General features: G+C 40.9%; 1 protein-coding gene across 6 annotated transcripts in view; it reads right to left on the bottom strand.

Moving 5' to 3' along the window:
- LOC139571424 (phosphatase and actin regulator 2-like) overlaps positions 1-23,824 on the bottom strand; it is a 69,619-nt gene that overhangs the window by 27,385 nt on the left and 18,410 nt on the right. The window lies entirely within an intron of this gene.

Raw genomic sequence — 23,824 nt, 5'->3', positions numbered from 1 at the left:
TCTTGATTCAGCGCTGCACTAGGATAGAAAATGTAGTCTTTTGATTCAGCGCTGCACTAGGATAGAAAATGTAGTCTTTTGATTCAGCGCTGCACTAGGATAGAAAATGTAGTCTTCTCATACAGCGCTGCACTAGGGTAGAAAATGAAGTCTTTTGATTCAGCGCTGCACTAGGATAGAAAATGTAGTCTTCTCATACAGCGCTGCACTAGGGTAGAAAACGTAGTCTTTTGATTCAGCGCTGCACTAGGATAGAACATGTAGTCTTCTCATACAGCACTGCACTAGGGTAGAAAATGTAGTCTTGATTCAGCGCTGCACTAGGATAGAAAATGTAGTCTTCTCATACAGCACTGCACTAGGGTAGAAAATGTAGTCTTTTGATTCAGCGCTGCACTAGGATAGAACATGAAGTCTTCTCATACAGCGCTGCACTAGGGTAGAAAATGTAGTCTTTTGATTCAGCGCTGCACTAGGATAGAAAATGTAGTCTTCTCATACAGCACTGCACTAGGGTAGAAAATGTAGTCTTTTGATTCAGCGCTGCACTAGGGTAGAAAATGTAGTCTTTTGATTCAGCGCTGCACTAGGGTAGAAAATGAAGTCTTCTCATACAGCGCTGCACTAGGGTAGAAAATGTAGTCTTTTGATTCAGCGCTGCACTAGGATAGAACATGTAGTCTTCTCATACAGCACTGCACTAGGGTAGAAAATGTAGTCTTTTGATTCAGCGCTGCACTAGGATAGAAAATGTAGTCTTCTCATACAGCACTGCACTAGGGTAGAAAATGTAGTCTTTTGATTCAGCGCTGCACTAGGATAGAAAATGTAGTCTTCTCATACAGCGCTGCACTAGGGTAGAAAATGAAGTCTTCTCATACAGCGCTGCACTAGGGTAGAAAATGAAGTCTTCTCATACAGCGCTGCACTAGGGTAGAAAATGAAGTCTTCTCATACAGCGCTGCACTAGGATAGAAAATGTAGTCTTCTCATACAGCGCTGCACTAGGGTAGAAAATGTAGTCTTCTCATACAGCGCTGCACTAGGGTAGAAAATGAAGTCTTCTCATACAGCGCTGCACTAGGGTAGAAAATGTAGTCTTCTCATACAGCGCTGCATTAGGGTAGAAAATGTAGTCTTTTGATACAGTGCTGCACTAGGGTAGAAAATGTAGTCTTCTCATACAGCGCTGCACTAGGGTAGAAAATGTAGTCTTCTCATACAGCGCTGCACTAGGGTAGAAAATGAAGTCTTCTCATACAGCGCTGCACTAGGGTAGAAAATGAAGTCTTCTCATACAGCGCTGCACTAGGGTAGAAAATGAAGTCTTCTCATACAGCGCTGCACTAGGGTAGAAAATGAAGTCTTCTCATACAGCGCTGCACTAGGGTAGAAAATGAAGTCTTCTCATTCAGCGCTGCACTAGGGTAGAAAATGAAGTCTTCTCATACAGCGCTGCACTAGGGTAGAAAATGAAGTCTTCTCATACAGCGCTGCACTAGGATAGAAAATGTAGTCTTCTCATACAGCGCTGCACTAGGGTAGAAAATGTAGTCTTCTCATACAGCGCTGCACTAGGGTAGAAAATGAAGTCTTCTCATACAGCGCTGCACTAGGGTAGAAAATGTAGTCTTCTCATACAGCGCTGCACTAGGGTAGAAAATGTAGTCTTTTGATACAGCGCTGCACTAGGGTAGAAAATGTAGTCTTCTCATACAGCGCTGCACTAGGATAGAAAATGAAGTCTTCTCATACAGCGCTGCACTAGGGTAGAAAATGAAGTCTTCTCATACAGCGCTGCACTAGGGTAGAAAATGAAGTCTTCTCATACAGCGCTGCACTAGGGTAGAAAATGAAGTCTTCTCATACAGCGCTGCACTAGGGTAGAAAATGAAGTCTTCTCATAAAGCGCTGCACTAGGGTAGAAAATGTAGTCTTCTCATACAGCGCTGCACTAGGGTAGAAAATGAAGTCTTCTCATACAGCGCTGCACTAGGATAGAAAATGTAGTCTTCTCATACAGCGCTGCACTAGGGTAGAAAATGTAGTCTTCTCATACAGCGCTGCACTAGGATAGAAAATGAAGTCTTCTGATACAGCGCTGCACTAGGGTAGAAAATGAAGTCTTCTCATACAGCGCTGCACTAGGGTAGAAAATGAAGTCTTCTGATACAGCGCTGCATCAGGGTTTTCACAGTGATTCACTTGCTTAGGGACCAGATTCTTGTCCTTCCCTAATTCTTCTCTTTCCTGTTTGAGAGTAAGAAGCCCGGGGAATGGAAACAGACCGGAAACTCTGAGGCTGGAGGGGAAAGATAAGGTGTGGCATTTACACATGCCTCACTTTTCAGGAATAGGGTGGTTCTATGGCCCATGGCTGCTGAATGTTTTATCTGCACCATTAATTCACACTGTACATACAACACTGCTACCACTGAGGACTGCCACAGAGGACTGCCACAGAGGACTGCCACAGAGGACTGCCACAGAGGACTGCCACAGAGAACTGCCACAGAGGACTACCACCGAGGACTACCACAGAGGACTGCCACAGAGAACTGCCACAGAGGACTACCACAGAGGACTACCACAGACACTACCACAGAGTACTGCCACAGAGGACGACCACAGAGGACTGCGGAAGATTCTCCACCTACTTCTTCAAAAAGATTAACACCACAAGAAGTGCAATCATCGCCTATGTAAACTCAGACTATGAGAATTTACAATCCGGTTTCAGGCCTAACCAATGTAGAGAAACAGCTAGGACCGGGACGATATCTGTATCGCGATACATTTTAGTATCATGGCAATATAACAAAACACAAAGTAGATTTAACTTCTCTAGGAAAAATGTTGGAAACAAACATCATCCAAATTCACAATTATTTATTTTCCAAGCTATATCACACAATATTTTACATAAGGCAGGTTTTTAAGGATCAAAAAGTTTGGTCTGCTTCGTGTTTTCAGTTTTGCCATGGAAAAATATTGCAATACTGGTATCGTCCAGGCCATAGAAATGGCCCTCATCAGCGTGGTAAACAACCTCCTCATGTCAGCTGACAGTGGACTTCCGAACATCCTCATCCTCCTTGACCTCAGTGCCGCCTCCACACGGTTGACCACAGCATCCTCCTGGGTCGATTGAAGGAAAAGATAGGTCTCGACAGTATCGTCCTACACTGGTTCACCTCCTACCTTTCCAAATGCATACAATATGTTGTCATAGGAAATGACAAGTCAGAACCCACCACGATCACCTGTGGTGTCCCTCAAAGCTTCATCTTAGGCCCGTATTCAAAAATTGATTAAATAAAAAATAAATGTTTGCAAATGTACACTGCTCAAAAAAATAAAGGGAACACTTAAACAACACAATGTAACTCCAAGTCAATCACACTTCTGTGAAATCAAACTGTCCACTTAGGAAGCAACACTGATTGACAATAAATTTCACATGATGTTGTGCAAATGGAATAGACAAAAGGTGGAAATTATAGGCAATTAGCAAGACACCCCCAATAAAGGAGTGGTTCTGCAGGTGGTGACCACAGACCACTTCTCAGTTCCTATGCTTCCTGGCTGATGTTGTGGTCACTTTTGAATGCTGGCGGTGCTTTCACTCTAGTGGTAGCATGAGACGGAGTCTACAACCCACACAAGTGGCTCAGGTAGTGCAGCTCATCCAGGATGGCACATCAATGCAAGCTGTGGCAAGAAGGTTTGCTGTGTCTGTCAGCGTAGTGTCCAGAGCATGGAGGCGCTACCAGGAGACAGGCCAGTAGGAGGGGACGTGGAGGAGGCCGTAGGAGGGCAACAACCCAGCAGCAGGACCGCTACCTCCGCATTTGTGAAAGGAGGAGCACTGCCAGAGCCCTGCAAAATGACCTCCAGCAGGCCACAAATGTGCATGTGTCTGCTCAAACGGTCAGAAACAGACTCCATGAGGGTGGTATGAGGGCCCGACGTCCACAGGTGGGGGTTGTGCTTACAGCCCAACACCATGCAGGACGTTTGGCATTTGCCAGAGAACACCAAGATTGGCAAATTCACCACTGGCGCCCTGTGCTCTTCACAGATGAAAGCAGGTTCACACTGAGCACATGTGACAGACGTGACAGAGTCTGGAGACGCCGTGGAGAACGTTCTGCTGCCTGCAACATCCTCCAGCATGACCGGTTTGGCGGTGGGTCAGTCATGGTGTGGGGTGGCATTTCTTTGGGGGGCCGCACAGCCCTCCATGTGCTCGCCAGAGGTAGCCTGACTGCCATTAGGTACCGAGATGAGATCCTCAGACCCCTTGTGAGACCATATGCTGGTGCGGTTGGCCCTGGGTTCCTCCTAATGCAAGACAATGCTAGACCTCATGTGGCTGGAGTGTGTCAGCAGTTCCTGCAAGAGGAAGGCATTGATGCTATGGACTGGCCCGCCCGTTCCCCAGACCTGAATCCAATTGAGCACATCTGGGACATCATGTCTCGCTCCATCCACCAACGCCACATTGCACCACAGACTGTCCAGGAGTTGGCGGATGCTTTAGTCCAGGTCTGGGAGGAGATCCCTCAGGAGACCATCCGCCACCTCATCAGGAGCATACCCAGGTGTTGTAGGGAGGTCATACAGGCACGTGGAGGCCACACACACTACTGAGCCTCATTTTGACTTGTTCTAAGGACATTACATCAAAGTTGGATCAGCCTGTAGTGTGGTTTTCCACTTTAATTTTGAGTGTGACTCCAAATCCAGACCTCCATGGGTTGATAAATTTGATTTCCATTGATAATTTTTGTGTGATTTTGTTGTCAGCACATTCAACTATGTAAAGAAAAAAGTATTTAATAAGAATATTTCATTCATTCAGATCTAGGATGTGTTATTTTAGTGTTCCCTTTATATTTTTGAGCAGTGTATAAAAAAAATATTTAGAAAATAGCTTATTTACATAAGTATTCAGACCCTTTGATATGAGAGTCGAAATTGAGCTCAGGTGCATCCTGTTTCCATTGCTAATCCTTGAGATGTTTCTACAACTTGATTGCAGTCCACCTGTGCTAAATAAAATTGATTGGACATGAATTGGAAAGACACACACCTGTCTATATAAAGTCCCACAGTTGAAAGTGCATGTGAGAGCAAAAACCAAGCCATTAGGTGGAAGGAATTGTCCGTGGAGCTCAAAGACAGGATTGGGTTGAGGCACAGATCTGCGGAAGTGGACCAAAAATTGTCTGCAGCATTGAAGGTCCCCAAGAACACAGATCATTCTTAAATAGAAGAAGTTTGGAACCACCAAGACTCTTCCTAGAGCTGGTCGCCCGGCCAAACTGAGCAATCGGGGAAAAGGGCCTTGGTCAGGGAGGTGACCAGGAACCCGATGGTCACTCTGACAGAACTCCAGAGTTCCTCTGTGGAGATGGGAAAACCTTCCAGATGGAGAACAATCTCTGCAACACTCCTCCAATCATGTGTTTATGGTAGAGTGGCCGGACGGAAGCCACTCCTCAGTAAAAGGCCCATGACAGCCTGCTTGGAGTTTGCCAAAAGGCACCTAAAGGACTCTCAGACCATGAGAACCAAGATCCTCTGGTCTGATGAAACCAAGATTGAAATCTTTGGCCTGAATGTCTGGCACCATCCCTACAGTGAAGCTACAGCTACAGCAAACCTGGCACCATCCCTACAGCACAGTGAAAATATCACTGAAGCTGGAGACTCATATCACCCTCACAAGCTTTAAGCACCAGCTGACAGAGCAGCTCACAGATCACTGCACCTGTACATAGCCCATCCAACTACCTCATCCCCATACTGTATTTATTTATTTATCTTGCTCCTTTGCACCCCAGTATCTCTACTTGCACATTCATCTTCTGCACATCTACCATTCCAGTGTTTAATTGCTGTATTGTAATTACTTCGCCACCATGGACTATTTATTGCCTTACCTCCCTTATCCTACCTCATTTGCACATACTGTATATAGACTCGTTTTATTTTCTACTGTATTATTGACTGTATGTTTTTTTATTCCATGTGTAACTCTGTGTTGTTGTATGTATCGAACTGCTTTGCTTTATCTTGGCCAGGTCGCAGTTGTAAATGAGAACTTGTGGATGTTTTTCAGCGGCAGGGACTAGGAGACTAGTCAGGATCAAGGGAAAGATGAATGGAGCAAAGTACAGAGAGTTCCTTGATGAAAACCTGCTCCAGGGCGCTCTGGACCTCAGACTGGGGTGAACGTTCAGGACAACAACCCTATGCACACAGTCAAGACAACGCAGGAGTGGCTTCGGGACAAGTCTCTGAATGTCCTTGAGTGGCCCAGCCATAGCCCGGACATGAACCCGATCGAACATCTCGGGAGAGACCTGAAAATAGCTGTGCAGCGACGCTCCCCATCCAACCTGACAGAGCTTGAGAGGATCTACAGAGAAGAATGGGAGAAACTCCCCAAATACAGGTGGGCCAAGCTTGTAGCGCCATACCCAAGACGACTCAATGCTATAATCACTGCCAAAGGTGCTTCAACAAAGTATTGAGTAAATACTTACGTAAATGTGATATTTCTGTTTTTACTTAATATATGTGCAAAATTTTCAAAAAAACTGTTTTTGCTCTGTCATTATGGGGTATTGTGTGCGGATTGATGAGGGGGGAAAAATCAATTGAATCCATTTTAGAATACGGCTGTAACGTAACCAAATGTGGAAAAAGTCAAGAGGTCTGAATTCTTTCAGAATGCACTGTATCTACATAAAACAACCCCGGACTCCCTCTCATTCAGAAACACCCTCAGCAGCTGTCTGGATGACAACAAGGCCTGGATGACAACTTCCTACAACTCAACACTAAAGCAGAAGCAGTCCTCATCTGCCCACACCATCACACCACAACCAGTTCCTTCACCACCCTTACCCTTGGCAGCCACTCCATCCCACTGTCCTCCTCCGTCTCCAACCTTGGATTGTTACTGGACCCCTCCCTCACTTTCTCCGACCACAATTTTTGACAATTTTACCTCAGAAACATCACCCGGCTCCGTCCTGTTCTTTCAAATTTAATCTGGAAAAACTGGTGAATTCCTTCTTCACCTCCCGACTCAACTGCAATACCCTCCTTGGTGGTCTCCCCTCAAAAAGCATGCACAGGCTGCATCTTGTGCAGAACAACGCTGCCAGGGTCCTTGCAGGAACCCAGAGGTCTGTCCACATCACCCCCATTCTAGTCTCTCTCCACTGGCTACTCATCCAGAAGCAACTTCAACATCTTCATGTTAGTCTTCAAAACCCTCAGTGCCTCTGGTCCCTAATACCTCAGTGAACTCCTCAGCCCGCAAACACGTTCAATCCAGTCTCCTTGCAGTCCCAAAGACACGTTCTACGGTATCGGCCACCGGCACTGGAACTCAAGAATCACTTCTTCAAACTGTCTTCAGCTTAATGTGATCTACGTTGTGTTGTCTGTTGGTCATGTCCGTTAGTTTCAAGGTCTATTATTTTGTCCTTGTTGCCTCCTGTATTATTTAATGTATCTTGTATAGTACTACTGTAGGCCACTAGCTATCTTTTAATTTCTCGCCTAATGTTTTTTTTAAGCCTTTTTAATAAAGTTTTTTTCTTTAAATGGTTGCTCTGAATGTAAATAACTTTGCAATTTCCGCCTGTAAGTGAAAAGCGCTCCACAAATGCAATTTATTATTAGTATTACAGTTTGTTTGATGTTTGTTTTGATTGCTGAAAGAGCAGATCCTTGTTCAGGACTGTTAATACCATACAACTGATTCATTCAAACTGAAGGAAAGAATAAAGGAGTGTTTGAACACATTGTGGGATAGAATCCCAGACCATCTCGAGAACAATGCAAGCTCAGTTCAATTTAATGTCCAAGTAGCTGTAAATAAGCAGAACTAATGATTATGAAACCGTTGGTCTCTGTCTGATGGAGGGGAAGTGGATGAAGGCCTGTCCAAATAAAGGAAACACAAGAGCAACACATGGGAGGTTCCCATTGACACAGAAAAAGATGCAAGATTCCAATTGACACAGCAAAACATGGGAGGTTCCCATTGACACAGCAAAACATGGGAGGTTCCCATTGACACAGCAAAACATGGGAGGTTCCCATTGACACAGCAAAACATGGGAGGTTCCCATTGACACAGCAAAACATGGGAGGTTCCCATTGACACAGCAAAACATGGGAGTTTCCCATTGACGCAGCAAAACATGGGAGGTTCCCATTGACGCAGCATAACATGGGAGTTTCCCATTGACACAGCAAAACATGGAAGGTTCCCATTGACACAGCAAAACATGGGAGGTTCCCATTGACGCAGCAAAACATGGGAGGTTCCCATTGACGCAGCAAAACATGGGAGGTTCCCATTGACACAGCAAAACATGGAAGGTTCCCATTGACACAAAGGAAACATCGACAAGACAGTGTAAAATAATGTGCTTGAGAATCAGGAAGTGTCAAAAATTCAAGCCATGGTACTTACAGCACACCAACGTCACTGTTACACTTTACACTTCATTGTTTGATTTGCTGTTCAGTGCTGTTCACTGTTGTTCAGTGAACAGTTGTTTATCAGAGTTAGCTGGCTAACTCATTGATTCTGCTTTGTTGTATAGCCCTCTAGGGTATCTTATCCCTAACAACGTCATTACCAGGAACCTTGTGACCGCCACCTTATGATAGATTTCATTAGTGGTTCTATGCTGTGTGAGGGGTCAGACATGGAGACTAAGCAGCACTCCTCCACACCAGTCTGAGAGGAACACACCCACATTCCCTCCCAAGGACACTCCCCCAAGATCTAGTGAGCAGTCGATTCACCTGCCTGTAAACAACCATAGAGATAGTTAGAGGAGGCGACATTGTATTCGTCCCATTATGGTGTCTGTGAGAGCATGGGCAGTGCCAATGAGGCCATCTTCATTTTGAAGTAATCCATTTTCGTATTCTACTACTTCTATGAGTTGGTAAACAAACTGAAAGGGTGTATACTGCCACCTGGAGTGTGTTGTTTGAACAGGTATAATGCCAAGATTGGTGATTTACTGCCAATTTCAGTTTTGGAATGTTTGCTCATGATTATAATGTGATCCTTCCTTAACCCATAGGAAGTCCCATCCAGTTGACTACTTTAAAATGGTGACAGTCCTCAATGGCCCTGCCCATGCTAAATCTGGCATTTGGGCACTAGAGTCCTTTATATGTCTCTATGTAAACAACCCACTGCTGATCTAGGTTGCTTTCAGATTCCTAGGCTGTAAAATGTGACCTTATTTCTTTCAATATGACTTTACCTTGAACTAAAACATAATTTGGTTCAAGGTAAGGAACAGTCACAAGGAAAAGACAAGCAGAAAGATAATGGCATTTCAATTGATCAGATCATCCTTGTTCACTCCGTTCATTCAGTCACACACAACCTTATACATACATCTATAGAGTAGAACCTAGTAGTATAAATCTACAGAGTACAACTTAGTAGAATATATTTTATTTCTTTATTTTTTATTTCACCTTTATTTAACCAGGTAGGCCAGTTGAGAACAAGTTCTCATTTACAACTGCGACCTGGCCAAGATAAAGCAAAGCAGTGCGACAAAAACAACACCACAGAGTTACACATAAACAAACGTATAGTCAATAACACAATAGAAAAATCTATGTACAGTGTGCGCAGAGTACAACCTAGTAGTATAGAGCTATAGAGTAGAACCTAATAGTATACCTCTATAGAGTATAACCTAGACATATACAGTGTCTTGCAAAAGTATTCACCCCCCTTGGCATTTTTCCTATTTTGTTTCATTACAACCTGTAATTTAAATGGATTTTATATAATGGACATACACAAAATAGTCCAAATTGGTGAAGTGAAAGGAAATTGAAAAAATGTCAATGAAATAAAAATATATAAAAAACTGAAAAGTGGTGCATGCATATGTATACAGCCCCTTTGCTATGAATCCCCTAAATGTGATCTGGTGCAACCAATTACCTTCAGAAGTCACATAATTATTTAAATAAAGTCCACCTGTGTGCAATCTAAGGGTCACATGATCTGTCACATGATCTCAGTATTAGAGGTTGACTGATTAATCGGAATGGCCGATTAATTAGGGCCGATTTCAAGTTATCATAACAATCGGTAATCTGCATTTTTGGACACCGATCAAGGCCGATTACATTGCACTCCGCGAGGAGACTGCGTGGCAGGCTGACTACCTGTTATGCGAGTGCAGCAAGGAGCCAAGGTAGTATTAAACGTATCTTATAATGCTAGCTAGCATTAAACGTATCTTATAAAAAACAATCAATCTTAACATAATCACTAGTTAACTACACATGGTTGATGATATTACTAGTTTATCTAGCTTGTCCTGCGTTGCATATAATCGATGCGGTGCCTGTTAATTTATCATTGAATCATAGCCTACTTCGCCAAACGGGTGATTTAACAAGCGCATTCGCGAAAAAAGCACTGTCGTTGCACCAATGTGTACCTAACCATAAACATCAACGCCTTTCTTAAAATCAATACACAAGTATATATTTTTAAACCTGCATATTTAGTTAATATTGCCTGCTAACATGAATTTCTTTTAACTAGGGAAATGGTGTCACTTCTCTTGCGTTCTGTGCAACAGAGTCAGGGTATATTCAGCAGTTTGGGCCGCCTGGCTCGTTGCGAACTGTGAAGACTATTTCTTCCTAACAAAGAAAGCCAACTTCGCCAAACGGGGGATGATTTAACAAAAGCGCATTTGCGAAAAATCTATAATCGTTGCATGAATGTACCTAACCATAAACATCAATGCCTTTCTTAAAATCAATACACAGAAGTATATATTTTTAAACCTGCATATTTAGTTAAAAGAAATTCATGTTAGCAGGCAATATTAAACTAGGGAAATTGTGTCACTTCTCTTGCGTTCATTGCACGCAGAGTCAGGGTATATGCAACAGTTTGGGCCACCTGGCTCGTTGCGAACAAATTTGCCAGAATTTTACGTAATTATGACATAACATTGAAGGTTGTACAATGTAACAGGAATATTTAGACTTATGGATGCCACCCGTTAGATAAAATACGTAACGGTTCCGTATTTCACTGAAAGAATAAACATTTTATTTTCGAAATGATAGTTTCCGGATTTGACCATATTAATGACCTAAGGCTCGTATTTCTGTGTGTTATCATGTTATAATTAAGTCTATGATTTGATATTTGATAGAGCAGTCTGACTGAGCAGTGGTAGGCAGCAGCAGGCTCGTAAGCATTCATTCAAACAGCACTTTTGTGCGTTTACCAGCAGCTCTTCACAATGCTTCAAGCATTTCGCTGTTTATGACTTCAAGCCTATCAACTCCCGAGATTAGGCTGATGTAACCGATGTGAAATGGCTAGCTAGTTAGCGGGGTGCGCGCTAATAGCGTTTCAAACGTCACTCGCTCTGAGACTTGGTGTAGTTGTTCCCCTTGCTCTGCAAGGGCCGCGGCTTTTGTGGAGCGATGGGTAACGATACTTCGAGGGTGGCTGTTGTCGATGTGTTCCTGGTTCGAGCCCAGGTAGCGGCGATGAGAGGGACGGAAGCTATACTGTTACACTGGCAATACTAAAGTGCCTATAAGAACATCCAATAGTCAAAGGTATATGAAATACAAATGGTATAGAGAGAAATAGTCCTATAATTCCTATAATAACATCAACCTAAAACTTCTTACCTGGGAATATTGAAGACTCATGTTAAAAGGAACCACCAGCTTTCATATGTTCTCATGTTCTGAGCAAGGAACTTAAACGTTAGCCTTTTTACATGGCACATATTGCACTTTTACTTTCTTCTCCAACACTTTGTTTTTGCATTATTTAAACCAAATTGAACATGTTTCATTATTTATTTGAGGCTAAATTGATTTGATTGATGTATTAAGTTAAAATAAAACTGTTCATTCAGTATTGTTGTAATTGTCATTATTACAAATAAATAAATACATTTAAAAATCGTCCGATTAATCGGTTTCGGCTTTCTTTGGTCCTCCAATAATCGGTATCAGTATCGGCGTTGAAAAATCATAATCGGTCGACCTCTACTCAGTATATATACACCTGTTCTGAAAGGCCACAGAGTCTGCAACACCACTAAGCAAGGGGCGCCACCAAGCAAGTGCCACCATGAAGACCAAGGAGCTCTCCAAACAGGTCAGGGACAAAGTTGTGGAGAAGTACAGATCAGGGTTGGGTTATAAAAAAATATCCAAAACTGTGAACATCCCACAGAGCACCATTAAATCCATTATTAAAAAATTGAAAGAATATGGAACCACAACAAACCTGCCAAGAGAGGGCCGCCCACCAAAACTCACGGACCAGGCAAGGAGGGCATTAATCAGAGAGGGAAGAAAGAGACCAAAGATTACCCTGAAGGAGCTACAAAGTTCCACAGCAGAGATTGGAGTATCTGTCCATAGGACCACTTTAAGCAGTACACTCCACAGAGCTGGGCTTCACGGAAAAGTGTCCGGAAAAAAGACATTGCTTAAAGAAGAAAATAAGCAAACAGCAATATTTAGACTTAGGGTTGCCACCCGTTCGATAAAATATGGAATGTTCCGTATTTCACTGAAAGGATAAACTTTAGTTTTTTCGAAATTATAGTTTCCGGATTTGACCATATTAATGACAAAAGGCTCGTATTTCTGTTTATTATATTAAGTCTATGATTTGATATTTGATAGAGCAGTCTGACTGAGTGGTGGTAGGCTGCAGCAGGCTCGTAAGCATTCATTCAAACTTTACTTCGTTTGCCAGCAGCTCTTAGCAATGCTTGAAGCACAGTGCTGTTTATGACTTCAAGCCTATCAACTCCCGAGATTAGGCTGGCAATACTAAAGTGCCTATTAGAACATATAGTCAAAGGTATATGAAATACAAATGGTATACAGAGAAATAGTCGACGCGTCATAATTCCTATAATAACTACAACCTAAAACTTCTTAACTGGGAATATTGAAGAACTGCGAATATTGAACCACCAGCTTTCATATGTTCTGAGCAAGGAACTTAAATGTTGGCATATATAGCACTTTTACTTTCTTCTCCAAAACTGTGTTTTTGCATTATTTAAACATTTACAAAAAAAACATAGAACCTAGTAGAATACATCTATAGAGTAGAATCTAGTGGAATGCATCTATAGAGTACAACCTAGTAGAATACATCTATAGAGTAGAACCTAGTAGAATACATCTATATAGTAGAACCTAGCAGAATACATCTATAGAGTAGAACCTAGTAGAATACATCTATAGAGTAGAACCTAGCAGAATACATCTATAGAGTAGAACCTAGTAGAATACATCTATAGAGTAGAACCTAGTAGAATACATCTAGAGTACAACCTAGTAGAATACATCTATAGAGTAGAACCTAGTAGAATACATCTATAGAGTAGAACCTAGCAGAATACATCTATAGAGTAGAACCTAGCAGAATACATCTATAGAGTAGAACCTAGTAGAATACATCTATAGAGTAGAACCTAGCAGAATACATCTATAGAGTAGAACCTAGCAGAATACATCTATAGAGTAGAACCTAGTAGAATACATCTATAGAGTAGAACCTAGCAGAATACATCTATAGAGTAGAACCTAGCAGAATACATCTATAGAGTAGAACCTAGTAGAATACATCTATAGAGTAGAACCTAGTAGAATACATCTATAGAGTAGAACCTAGTAGAATACATCTATAGAGTAGAACCTAGTAGAATACATCTATAGAGTACAACCTAGTAGAATACATCTATAGAGTAGAATACATCTATAGAGTAGAACCTAGTAGAATACATCTATAGAGTAGAACCTAGTAGAATACATCTATAGAGTAGAACCTAGCAGAATACATCTATAGAGTACAACCTAGCAGAATACATCTATAGAGTACAACCTAGTAGAATACATCTATATAGTAGAACCTAACAGAATACATCTATATAGTAGAACCTAGCAGAATACATCTATAGAGTAGAACCTAGTAGAATACATCTATAGAGTAGAACCTAGTAGAATACATCTATATAGTACAACCTAGCAGAATACATCTATAGAGTAGAACCTAGCAGAATACATCTATAGAGTAGAACCTAGCAGAATACATCTATAGAGTAGAACCTAGCAGAATACATCTATAGAGTAGAACCTAGTAGAATACATCTATAGAGTAGAACCTAGCAGAATACATCTATAGAGTAGAACCTAGTAGAATACATCTATAGAGTAGAACCTAGCAGAATACATCTATAGAGTACAACCTAGTAGAATACATCTATAGAGTAGAACCTAGTAGAATACATCTATAGAGTAGAACCTAGTAGAATACATCTATAGAGTACAACCTAGTAGAATACATCTATAGAGTACAACCTAGTAGAATACATCTATAGAGTAGAATACATCTATAGAGTAGAACCTAGTAGAATACATCTATAGAGTAGAACCTAGCAGAATACATCTATAGAGTAGAACCTAGTAGAATACATCTATAGAGTAGAACCTAGCAGAATACATCTATAGAGTAGAACCTAGTAGAATACATCTATAGAGTAGAACCTAGTAGAATACATCTATAGAGTACAACCTAGCAGAATACATCTATATAGTAGAACCTAGCAGAATACATCTATAGAGTAGAACCTAGCAGAATACATCTATAGAGTAGAACCTAGCAGAATACATCTATAGAGTAGAACCTAGTAGAATACATCTATAGAGTAGAACCTAGCAGAATACATCTATAGAGTAGAACCTAGTAGAATACATCTATAGAGTAGAACCTAGTAGAATACATCTATAGAGTAGAACCTAGCAGAATACATCTATAGAGTAGAACCTAGCAGAATACATCTATAGAGTAGAACCTAACAGAATACATCTATAGAGTAGAACCTAGTAGAATACATCTATAGAGTAGAACCTAGTAGAATACATCTATAGAGTAGAACCTAGCAAAATACATCTATAGAGTAGAACCTAGTAGAATACATCTATAGAGTAGAACCTAGCAGAATACATCTATAGAGTAGAACCTAGTAGAATACATCTATAGAGTAGAACCTAGTAGAATACATCTATAGAGTAGAACCTAGTAGAATACATCTATAGAGTACAACCTAGTAGAATACATCTATAGAGTACAACCTAGTAGAATACATCTATAGAGTAGAATACATCTATAGAGTAGAACCTAGTAGAATACATCTATAGAGTAGAACCTAGCAGAATATATCTATAGAGTAGAACCTAGTAGAATACATCTATAGAGTACAACCTAGTAGAATACATCTATAGAGTACAACCTAGTAGAATACATCTATAGAGTAGAATACATCTATAGAGTAGAACCTAGTAGAATACATCTATAGAGTAGAACCTAGCAGAATATATCTATAGAGTAGAACCTAGCAGAATACATCTATAGAGTACAACCTAGCAGAATACATCTATAGAGTAGAACTTAGTAGAATACATCTATATAGTAGAACCTAGCAGAATACATCTATATAGTAGAACCTAGCAGAATACATCTATAGAGTAGAACCTAGTAGAATACATCTATAGAGTAGAACCTAGTAGAATACATCTATATAGTACAACCTAGCAGAATACATCTATAGAGTAGAACCTAGCAGAATACATCTATAGAGTAGAACCTAGCAGAATACATCTATAGAGTAGAACCTAGCAGAATACATCTATAGAGTAGAACCTAGTAGAATACATCTATAGAGTAGAACCTAGCAGAATACATCTATAGAGTACAAACTAGTAGAATACATCTATAGAGTAGAACCTAGTAGAATACATCTATAGAGTAGAACCTAGTAGAATACATCTATAGAGTACAACCTAGTAGAATACATCTATAGAGTACAACCTAGTAGAATACATCTATAGAGTAGAATACATCTATAGAGTAGAACCTAGTAGAATACATCTATAGAGTAGAACCTAGCAGAATACATCTATAGAGTAGAACCTAGTAGAATACATCTATAGAGTAGAACCTAGTAGAATACATCTATAGAGTAGAACCTAGCAGAATACATCTATAGAGTAGAACCTAGTAGAATACATCTATAGAGTAGAACCTAGTAGAATACATCTATAGAGTACAACCTAGCAGAATACATCTATAGAGTAGAACCTAGCAGAATACATATATAGAGTAGAACCTAGCAGAATACATCTATAGAGTAGAACCTAGCAGAATACATCTATAGAGTAGAACCTAGTAGAATACATCTATAGAGTAGAACCTAGCAGAATACATCTATAGAGTAGAACCTAGTAGAATACATCTATAGAGTAGAACCTAGTAGAATACATCTATAGAGTAGAACCTAGTAGAATACATCTATAGAGTACAACCTAGTAGAATACATCTATAGAGTACAACCTAGTAGAATACATCTATAGAGTAGAACCTAGCAGAATACATCTATAGAGTAGAACCTAGTAGAATACATCTATAGAGTAGAACCTAGTAGAATACATCTATAGAGTACAACCTAGTAGAATACATCTATAGAGTACAACCTAGTAGAATACATCTATAGAGTACAACCTAGTAGAATACATCTATAGAGTACAACCTAGTAGAATACATCTATAGAGTACAACCTAGTAGAATACATCTATAGAGTAGAATACATCTATAGAGTAGAACCTAGTAGAATACATCTATAGAGTAGAACCTAGTAGAATACATCTATAGAGTAGAACCTAGTAGAATACATCTATAGAGTAGAACCTAGTAGAATACATCTATAGAGTACAACCTGGTAGAATACATCTATAGAGTAGAACCTAGCAGAATACATCTATAGAGTACAACCTAGTAGAATACATCTATAGAGTAGAACCTAGCAGAATACATCTATAGAGTAGAACCTAGTAGAATACATCTATAGAGTAGAACCTAGCAGAATACATCTATAGAGTAGAACCTACTGGAATACATCTATAGAGTACAACCTAGTGGAATGCATCTATAGAGTAGAATATGTCTATAGAGCAGAACCTAGTAGAACACATCTATAGAACCTAGTAGAATACATCTGGCAGGTGGCCTAGTGGTTAAGAGTGTTGGGTCAGTACCTGAAAGGTTGGTGGTTTGAATCACCCAGCTGAAAAATCTGTTGATGTGCCCTTGAGCAAGGCACTTAACCCTAGTTGCTCTGGATAAGAGCATCTGATAAATTACAAAAAAATAATATGTATATAGAGCAGAATCGAAGACAGATGTATTTGATAGGTCTGAACTGTATCATGTCTGCATGACATTTTAAGTGAACAAATGACCGGTAACAAGCTAAAGAAATAATCATTATGTCTCAGACAGTGGTTATATATGGCAAGAGTTTCAATGTGAAGAGAAGTACAGCATGAGGCAAGTGTGATTTCCAACAGCTTGAGCTAACACCTCCATTTCAGCTGAGCTTGTTTAAGTTTAACAAGCTTTTGTGACACTGTTTGAGCGCAGGGTTTTGATTTGAACACGACATAATTGTCCATCATTCTAAGGCTAATAATACCTTGTTATGTCATTGCAATGAAAACAACATTTAAAGCGATCAGGCAGCTTTATAGCCCAAATTGTGTTTACACAGGCGACATATAATTTCCAATTTCTAATCATCTTACCAACAGAGCTCCAGTTCAAAGTTTAAACATCCTACCCATATAAAAACTGATTAGCTATATAAAAACAGATAACTATACAACTATATATATATATATCATTGCAGATGGCAGTTACCAAACATTGATACGATACATAAAAACACACAACCATGATAACTAATGATTATTCCCATGAATGACCAGACCAGCAGGGATAACAACTTCTTGCCTGAGGCCTGACATTCAATATTAAAAAGGCCTTAGGTGATGAGCATTGAATAGTGCAGGAACATATCATACACCACTACAGTAGATCAGTTAATACCTTCCTATCAGACTTTGCTCCTCAACTCTGACAAGGAATTTTAAGTGAATGTTAATTTCTGATGCAAATCAAAGTTTTATTAGAAATATATTTTTCCCTAGCATAAGGGAGGGACAAAACAGTGGACACTGAAGTAGTTGTTAATCAGGTCCTACAAATTTCCCAGAATGACACTCAATACTCCAAACAGCTACCAAAAGCAACGCCAAACTGTTTGGGGCATTTTGGGTTAAGCCTATAGAAGGACTCATAATGTCCTTCCGCAGTTATCACATGTAGCCTCAATTAATCAAGCTAACAAACAAATATGAAAGAGGTGTGGCCCATGAGGGGCCAGCTGCACTCCAAACTTCCGATCCCATGGTTTAATTTCCAGATTGATATAAACTAAGAACAATGGGAACGTTACAGCAGGTTCTTTGTGTGGTTAATGGCAGGAAAATCACTAATGTTCACAATTATCACCATTAGACTCTTCAATAAAAAGACTAGAACTGCCTGGGAGAAAATGGACAATGGCTTCACTTGTTGCTGCTTAGTGGAGAGTTTTAGAGAGGTTGACTATTAGGAAGAACTGATTTAGGACAGAGCTTTATATCCACATGACATCAAGTCATTAATAATGTTGTTCTCCTAGCAGATGGGCATTCCGCTGTCACTACTGTCATGTCACCTTTCTTCCATTTTTAGACAAGCTAACTTCATTGACAGAGGAAACAGTAGCCCTTCTCAATTTTTGTTTGGATTATCTTGTGAATTAATTGATGGTGCTAAACCAACCAAACAATGATTGAGACTGCACTGACAGCACAAACATCTAGGCCATATACAGATAAATGCCCATCTGCTAGGAGAACAACATAATAAATTATGTGTTGTCATGTGGATCTGCTAGCACATTCAGTATACAAAGCCTAAAATTTGTGCAGCGTTAATCTCTGTTATAGTCCAGGCAGCAGCTTTCATGTTGAGGTGGAGGTATAACTCACACACAGTATCAAACAACGTACTGCAGGACAACAATAATTCAAACAGCTGCTGGACAGGGGAGAAAATGGTTTAGGGACACAGATGCAGAAAAAAAGTGAATAGTCCTCGGCTCTTACATTGCCCAAGGAGAATGGCTTGGAGCCATATGAGTCACAGAAAATGGCACCTCAGAATAGCCCCAGTCATACATCAAATCAATCAAATGTTCTTTGTCACATGCGCCGAATACAACAGGTGTAGACCTTGTCGTGAAATGCTTACTAACGACACCTTAACCAACAATGCAGTTCAAGAAAAAGAGTTAAGAAAATATTTACAAAATAAAATAAACTAAAGTAAAAAATGTAATAAAAAGTAACACAATAAAATAACAATAACAAGGCTATATACAGGGGGTACCGGTACCGAGTCAATGTGCAGGGGTACAGGTTAGGCGAGGTCATTGGGGGGGGGGGGGGGGGTAGTATATACCTGTATATAGGTAGTATATACCTGTATATACTAGGTATATACTATCTAGTATATACAGTGCCTTCCAAAAGTATTCACCCCCTTGGTGTTTTTCCTATTTTGTTACATTACAACCTGTAATTTAAATGGATTTTATTTGGATTTCATATAATGGACATACACAAAATAGTCCAAATTGGTGAAGTGAAAGGAAACTGAAAAAATTTAAAAGAAATAAAAAAATTCTAAAAAGTTAAAAACTGAAAAGTGGTGTGTGCATATGTATACAGCCCCTTTGCTATGAAGCCCCTAAATAAGATCTGGTGCAACAAATTACTTTCAGAAGTCACATAATTAGTTAAATAAAGTCCACCTGTGTGCAATCTAAGTGTCACATGATCTGTCACATGATCTCAGTATATATACATACACCTGTTCTGAAAGCCCCAGAGTCTGCCACACCACTAAGCAAGGGGCACTATGAAGACCAAGGAGCTCTCCAAACAGGTCAGGGACAAAGCTGTGGAGAAGTACAGATCAGGGTTGGTTATAAAAAATACCTGAAACTTTGAACATCCCACGGAGCACCATTAAATCCATTATTAAAAAATTGAAAGAATATGGCACCACAACAAACCTGCCAAGAGAGAGCCGCCCACCAAAACTCACAGGCAAGGAGGGTATTAATCAGAGAGGCAACAAAGAGACCAAAGATAACCCTGAAGAAGCTGCAGAGCTCCACAGCAGAGATTGGAGTATCTGTCCATAGGACCACTTTAAGCCGTATACTCCACAGAGCTGGGCTTTACGGAAGAGTGGCCAGAAAAAAATAAGCAAACATGTTTGGTGTTCGCCAAAAGGAATGTGGGAGACTCCCAAAACATATGGAAGAAGGAACTCTGGTCAGATGAGACTAAAATTGAGCTTTTTGGCCAACAAGAAGGAAAATGCTATGTCCGACGCAAACCCAACACCTCTCATCACCCCAAAAACACCATCACCACAGTGAAGCATGGTGGTGGCAGCATCATGCTTTGGGGATGTTTTTCATCGGCAGGGACTGGCAAACTGGTCAGAATTGAAGGATGGCGCTAAATACAGGGAAATTACTGAGGGAAACCTGTTTCAGTCTTCCAGAGATTTGAGACTGGGACGGAGGTTCACCTTCCAGCAGGACAATGACCCTAAGCATACTGCTAAAGCGACACTTGAGTGGTTTAAGGGGAAACATTTAAATGTCTTGGAATGGCCTAGTCAAAGCCCAGACCTCAATCCAATTGAGAATCTGTGGTATGACTTAAAGATTGCTGTACACAAGCGGGAACCCATCCAATTTGAAGGAGCTGGGGCAGCTTTGCCTTGAAGAATGGCCAAAAATCCCAGTGGCTAGATGTGCCAAGCGTATAGAGACATACCCCAAGAGACTTGCAGCTGTAATTGCTGCAAAAGGTGGCTTTACAAAGCATTGACTTTGGGGGGGTTGAATAGTTATCCACGCCCAAGTTTTCAGTTTTTTTGTCTTATTTCTTGTTTGTTTCACAATAAAAAAATATTTTGCATCTTCAAAGTGGTAGGCATGTTGTGTAAATCAAATGATACAACCCCCCCAAAATCCATTTTAATTCCAGGTTGTAAGGCAACATAATAGGAAAAATGCCAAGGGGTTGAATAATTTCGCAAGCCACTATAGGTCGTGGATGGCAGGAAGCTTGGCCCCAGTGATGTACAGGGCCGTACACACTACCCTCAGTAGTGCCTTACGGTCGGATGCCGAGCAGTTGCCATACCAGGCGGTGATGCAACCTGTCAGGATGCTCTAGAATAGATGGTGCAGCTGTAGAAGTTTTTGAGGATCTGGGGACCCATGCCAAATCTTTTTAGTCTCCTGAGGGGGAAAAGATGTTGTCATGCCCTCTTCATGACTGTGTTGGTGTGTTTTGATCATGATAGTTTGTTGGTGATGTGGACACCAGGGAACTTGAAACTCTCGACCCGCTCCACTACATTTGTCTATGGCTGCGTTTACACAGGGAGCCAATTCCGATCTTTTTCCCAAGTATTGGCAAAATAACTGATCTGATGGGTCAAAAGACCAATTAGTGAAGAAAAAAAAATGTGGAATTGGGCTGTCTGTGTAAATTTCCTCCATAGACAAATGAATGACTGGGACTATACAGAATCCATCTAAGATTTGAGATGACCTACATGTCATCAGTAGTTCTATATCAGCTTCAGCTGTAATGAGACACCAATCAAGACATTTCAGAGAAAACAAAAGGCCTATAAGACTTTCAAAAAAGGACCAGCATGCCTCAGTCAGGCTGATAATTAATGTTTATGAGGTATCTAGAGAATCAGCCAAAATAAACATCACAGATGGAGTACACAGAAATCATGAATAGTATGAAATTGATACTTCCACAATGCTACATTAGGAGGGTCAAAACACATGTCCGGTCCTATGTGTTTACTGATGCACTTGCCATACAGTTTAGTAAACACTTTTCGTAAACTCCAGGCTGTGACTCATACTGACGGGATTCTAGTTCTGTGATGACGTCATTGGAAAAGAGTCTCATAAGCAAAAACACCAATACTGTTTGGGCCTTCGAAAAACAGAACTTCGAGTAGCCGAATAACATATGATGAAACTACACACCAAATCAAAAAGCATTAATTCACATCCATCTGTTTGCTTTAAATGCGATCAGCCATGCTGTTTGCTCACCAGATGTTTTTCCCATTGTCTTGCTTTATGTGCCACGGGCAACAAGAAAAACATTTGGTCAAGGGGAAATAGGGAGAGGTTTCCTCAGTTGAAGCCACTGGGGAGGGTTTATCCAGTCACTGTGGAGGACTTACACACTTAAACGCAAAGGTTTTTAAGATCACATGCTATTTGACATATAAGAATTTTCTCATATTTTGTGTAATTGACCAAACATGTGAAAAGCTGACATTGTTATTACGAATAGTGAAAATTATGGACTATGATTGCTTATAGGAGGGAAGAGAACAGGAAGAGAACAGGGAGAGTTTGTTAAAGAGAATACTTGCCTTGCAAGGTAAACTCATAACTATAACACCTTAGGTTATGTTTTATTTATTTAACCAGGTAAGTCAGTTAAGAACAAATTCTTATTTACAATGACGGCCTACCCCAGCCAAACCCTAACCCAGATGACGCTGGGCCAATTGTGCGTCGCCCTATGGGACTCCCAATCACGGCCGGTTGTGATACAGCCTGCAATAGAACCAAGGTCTGTAGTGACACCTCTAGCCCTGAGATGCAGTGCCTTAGACCGCTTCGCCACTCGGAAGCCCCAATGTGGCTGCACTATAAGCTTACTCAGGCCCTGGAGAACTGAAAAGTCAGGCATGCATTAACTTGTTAGTAATGTTATTGTTAGAGGTTCAATGCAGCCGTTTTTTTCTCAATATCAAATTGTTTCTGGGTAACAATTAAGTACCTTACTGTGATTCAATACCATAGTACCCTCCAAGCTCATCATCAAGCTGGAGGCCCTGGGTCTCAACCTCGCCCTGTGCAATTGGGTCCTGGACTTTCTGACGGGCTGCCCCCCAGGTGGTGAAGGTAGGAAACAACATCTCCACTTCGCTGACCCTCAACACTGGGGCCCCACAAGGGTGCGTGCTCAGCCCCCTCCTGTACTCCCGTTCACCCACAACTGCGTGGCCATGCACGACTCCAACTCAATCATCAAGTTTGCAGACGACACAACAGTAGTGGGGTTGATTACCAACAACGACGAGACAGCCTACAGGGAAGAGGTGAGGGCACTCGTAGTGTGGTGTCAGGAAAACCACCTCTCACTCAACGTCATCAAAACAGAGATGATCGTGGACTTCAGGAAACAGAAGAGGAAGCAACCCCCTATCCACATCGAAGGGACAGCAGTGGATAAGGTAGAAAGTTGTAAGTTCCTTGGAGTACACCTCACAGACAAACTGAAATGGTCCACCCACACAGACAGTGTGGTGAAGAAGGCGCAACAGTAAATTTCTGACTGCACTGGGCCTTTAAGTAAGCTTTGTGGTTAGTATGCTACAGAAGTTGCATCCCTGATCCACCCTGTTGAACATCTCCCACTGCATTAACTGTGCCAATACGGACCATTATTCAACACCACTCACATACCAACTTTGACATCAATACAGTAATGTCTGTTTGCTTGGGCATGTGTGACCGACTGGGTATTGAACCCAGGTTAGGTTGTCGGCAAGACTACTGTGTTATCCCACTGGGCTAAATAGCCTTAAGGCATAAGCTCTTAGGTCTCAGTCAAGGTTAGGTTACTTATTGTGTAGGCTAGCTTGTTCACCAAACCTATATGT

Source organism: Salvelinus alpinus, chromosome 3 (genome assembly GCF_045679555.1).
Source record: "Salvelinus alpinus chromosome 3, SLU_Salpinus.1, whole genome shotgun sequence".
Lineage (NCBI taxonomy): Eukaryota > Metazoa > Chordata > Actinopteri > Salmoniformes > Salmonidae > Salvelinus > Salvelinus alpinus.
The sequence above is the reverse complement of the archived record's forward strand: the minus strand, read 5'-3'. Positions and strand labels throughout refer to the sequence as shown.